The 4811-nt window shown below is 36.0% G+C and overlaps 1 pseudogene; it reads right to left on the bottom strand.

Annotated features, from left to right (window-relative positions):
• Window positions 1-3177: 3177 nt before the first annotated feature.
• Window positions 3178-4381, bottom strand: LOC110219076 (tetratricopeptide repeat protein 14-like; annotated as a pseudogene).
• Window positions 4382-4811: the final 430 nt, after the last annotated feature.

The following is a 4811-nucleotide window of genomic DNA, read 5'->3' on the forward strand; positions in this document are numbered from 1 at the left end:
TTATTTCTCACCTACTAAAATTAAGGTTTAAAATACTTCACTATATGAATAGATATTAAGTGATTCTGATCCTGCATTGCTTTTCCTTTTTCTTTTTTTTTAAATATTTTTTATTTTTTACAAAAACAAAATGATGCCTATTTCTTTTTTAATTAATTAATTCATTTTCAGTTTTCAGCATTCATTTCCATAACTTTGGAATTTTAAATTTTCTCTCCCTTCCTCTCTTCTCCCTTCCCCAAGATGGCATGCAATCTGATATAAGCTCTACATATACATTCATATTAAACATATTTTCACATCAGTCATGTTGTAAAGAAGAATTAGAACTAATGGGAGGGACTGCAAGAAAGAAGAAACAAAACAAAACAATAATAACAACAACAACAACAAAAGAGAGCAAATAGTATGCTTCAATCTGCATTCAGACTCCAAAGTTCTTTCTCTAGATGTGGACACCGTTTTCCATTATGAGTCTTTTGGGCTTGTCTTACATCCTTGCATTGCCCAGAAAGCTAAATCTATCAAAGTTAGTCATTGCACAATGTGGTTGTTATTATGCACAATGCTCTCCTGGTTCTGCTCACTTCACTCAGCATCAGTTCATATGAAACTTTCCAGGTTTTTCTGAAAACTGCCTACTCATCATTTCTTATAGCACAATAGCATTCCTTTACATTCATATACCACAACATATTCAGCAATTCCTCAATTGATGGGTCTCCCCTCCACTTCCAATTCTTGGCCACTATAAAAAAGAGCTGCTATAAATATTTTTGTTTATGTGAATCCTTTTCCCATTTTTATCTACACTGATTTTTCTTCCAACCTTTGCTTACTATGGTGATTTTAAGCCATCAAAATAGTAAGTGTGAATTTTTTATGCATTTTGCTCTCTTATGTATTCCTTTCAAAGGGGCATGTCAGGTCATTCAGAACAGTGTGGTTAGTGCCACAAAATAGCAGCAGTTTTCCTGAAATTCTTTCTTCTCTGTCCCAAGACTGGTCTTGGCAAACATGATGACCTAGGTGTTTCCAACTTCTTTCTTTCATCATGAAGGTGACATGGTCTTTTTTTTTTAAACTCTACTGGCTGGAGAGAAAGATTAATAAACAATCTAATAATCTAGAATAGTACAGAAAGAGAGAAAAGAGGAGGAGGAAACCAATCATCAAACATTCTAGAATATATATGGAAGAAATTTAGGTGAAATGGGGAAAAAACTGGGTAAGGGGAATAAGCACTTATGTAGTGCCTAGTGTGTGCCAGGGACTGTGCTAAGCACTTTTTAAAAATAACTATTAATTATCACATTCAATCTTCATAACAACCTCGCATGGGAGGTGATATTATTATGCACATTTTATAGCTTATTTAACTGAAGTCAACAGAGGTCAAGTGATTTGTCACACAGTTGGAACTCTGGGAGCTAGGTTTATTCTGTCTCTGACCATGGACTTGGAGCAAGAAGATTTGGCTATCAGTCATGAATCTATCACTTAATATCTGTGTGACCATGAGAATAATTTGATCTCTCTGAACCTCAATTTTATCTTCTGCAAAATACTGATTGTAACACTTTCACTGCATACTTCCCAGGGATGAAACAAATGATATAAAGTACATTGTAATCTTAAAGCGTTACATAAATTCAAGCTATTGTTATTATTATGCATAAAATGAGTGTGACAGTGAATATAACTACTTGAAAACAGACATTTAGGAAGACATAAATTAGCCAACAACTGAAAAAGAGAAAGGGCTGGGTTGTATCTCAAAGATTATGTTGCATTTTTAAGCTTCCAACATATTATCTAACATGAAAAATTATATATACATAACAGCAACCTCTTGATGTTGGTATATGGCTGCAAATCATTGAATGGCACAGTGTTTGAAGAATTAAAATTGCAGGTGATCCAAAGATAGAGATGAATGAGGGGTATAAATAGACAGTAGTATATCGTCAATGATGGCTTAAACCCAAGAAGCTTAAGGAATATTTATTGGGAAGTGGTTGAGGAAACTATGGTATATGAATGCAATGGAATATCATGGCACTATAGTAAGGGATGAATACAAAAATACAGAGAAGCATGAGAAAACATATCAACTGATACAAAATGTAAAAAAACAGAACCAGGGAAATAATATGAACAACTACAATAATTTAAATGGAAATAACAAGAACAACAAAAATGTTAACACTGTGCAATTATAATGAGGAAGCTTGGGACCAAAAGAAGAAATTGAGAAAATTCTCTCCTGTCTTTGATCCCTTCTTTGGAAAGGTAGGGAAACTCTGGAGATGAAACATTGCATATGTTGTTGCATTTGGTAGATTGGATGGTTAGTTTTGCTGAATGCCCTACCCCTTATGAAATGATAAATTAAAACAACTGTGAGATATCACTTTATACCTATCAGATTGGTTAAAGTGATTGAAGGGGAAAGCTACAAATTTTGGAAAAGTTGGGACACTTATTCACTGTGGTAGAATTATAAAGTGATTCAACCATTTTGAAAAGCAATCTGGAATTATACCCAACAATTATTAAATCGCCTGTACCCTTTGACCCAGCAATACAAATACTAGGTCTGTTTCCCAAGATGATTGGGAAAAAGGAAAAGAACTTTATGTTCTAAAATATTTATAGCAGCTCTCTTTATTTTGCCAAAGGACTGGAAATTGAGGGGATCCCCGTCAATTGGAGAATGGCTAAACAAGTTATGACATATGATTGTGATAGAATACTACTGTATTATAAGAATGATGAATTTATTGAGTTTAGAAAAACATGGAAAGATTTGCTTGAAATAAGGAAGAATAAAATGAGCAGAACCAAGAGAACTTTGTATACATTAACAGCAATATTATTTGAAGAATAACTGTGAATGACTACGCTATTCTAAGTATTATAAGTATTCACATCATCTACAAAGGACCTATGAAAGAAGATGTCATATACCTCCAGAGAAAGAATTGATAAATAGAAATTTTTATAGTATAGCTTTACATACATACATACATACATACATACATACATACATACATACATACGTGTGTGTGTGTGTGTGTGTGTGTGTGTGTGTGAAATGATGTCCTCTAGTATGGGGTGGGGAAGGAGAAAGAAAGGCAGTTCTGTACTTAAAATGTAAAAAAATATAAATTTAATTTAACTTTCAGCATTTAATAGTTTTTCTTCTAACTGGCCATCTCTTTCTACAAGGGTGTGGCAGAGGTACTTTCTTGCATTTCTGTGGGTTGGACAGGTTTTCAAACCCACTTCAAAATCTTCAATGGCTGTGTTTAAACTTCCTTTTGTTCCATATAATGAATGCTCCACAAGCTACCAAAACTTCCACATTCTGTTTATCTATTTCCAGAGCCTTGTTGTATTCATTCATAGCACCCACATAGTGGCCAACTTTATAGTAACCCCAATCTTCACACATTTTAAAGCCCAGGAAGCAGATTGTTTCTTCCTTAATGTAAAAGCAAAATCTTTTCCAGAGAAATTTATCCTCTGAAGGTCTCTCATTAAGTTGGATTCACTTAGTCACTCATTAAGGGTTGGATTCACTTATTCCTAGTTTTCCTAGAAGACATTCAACTACTCCTGGATTCATAAATCCCATGGATTGACATTTTCATAGAACTCTGAAGAATTACTATTTAATCAACACTCTTCCTGTAGGGTAAAGGGAGATCTTCAGGTAATTACACCTAATTTCTTATCAGAGAGGTGAGGTAGAAGAGAAGAGCTGTACAAGAACACTACAGGCTTCTTATGGTAGCAGTCAATCTCTTTTTAATTCCAGCTGGTATGAGGTAACCAGTTTGATAATTAGACAAAGGATCACCATGATTACTGTGAGAAGGCACATCTCTTAATGGACAAATAACTATAATTTTTAAACAGGATATATCTCACATGATGCCACTGCCTAAGCAGAGCAACACCATAAAAAATCCAAATTCATGGATGAAACTTATTCATCCAATTACGACATCACCACATTTAACATCTTGGAAAAAGAGCTCTGTCCTGTTGCCACTTGGGTCATCCATGAACTGCTCCATAGGGGGCGCAACAGCACAATAGTCTTCATTTTCTTAATTGATTTCAGAGACTGTGGGTACATTTTGTTTCTACGAAAGAGCAAAAAGGAGATCAGCTTTTCTAGCGATGAAATTTTTGATTTTCGATATTGTCACCTCTCTTCTCCGGCTGGCAGTTGTGGCATCCTGCTGGCCATGTTGGTGGCTGGGCCCAGGAGGTCTTGGAAGTGAGGGTTGTCCTGCTGCTCACTGCGGAGCAGGTATAGGAGTGAGGGCCAGTGGCAGCCCAGGGACTGCTGCAGCAGGTGGCTGTCCATGGCCCCACCCCCGCCAAGCTCTCCTCATGCTCCTTCTCCTCCCGCCGCTATCTTAGCCAATATAAATTTAATTTTTAAAAAGCAGCATGATGAATATCAATGAGGAAATGTATGATTTAAAAATGGAGGTGGGTTAATCCGGAAGTGAGAGTGAGATGCAAGACATAGTCAGCACTGACTTCGTACTGGTACTGGCAAAATGTTGAACAGATCAAGGTAGGCCTCCAGGGTATTGAGTTGGTTTTCTTAGGAGATACAGGAAGATATAGACTAGTTTTTGTAGAGGATCAGGGAAACTAAGGGAATTGAGGAGATGAGGGCAGAAAGTGGTCAATTATGAGAATTGAGTGACCCACACTGAATCCATCTTTTGACTCGTTTTTGGAACTAGCTCAGTTCTCTTTCTATTCAATTGTGTGTCTAGTCCAAC

This window comes from Phascolarctos cinereus, unplaced genomic scaffold (assembly GCF_003287225.1).
Source record: "Phascolarctos cinereus isolate Bilbo 61053 unplaced genomic scaffold, phaCin_HiC Scaffold_4;HRSCAF=312, whole genome shotgun sequence".
In the NCBI taxonomy this organism is placed as follows: domain Eukaryota; kingdom Metazoa; phylum Chordata; class Mammalia; order Diprotodontia; family Phascolarctidae; genus Phascolarctos; species Phascolarctos cinereus.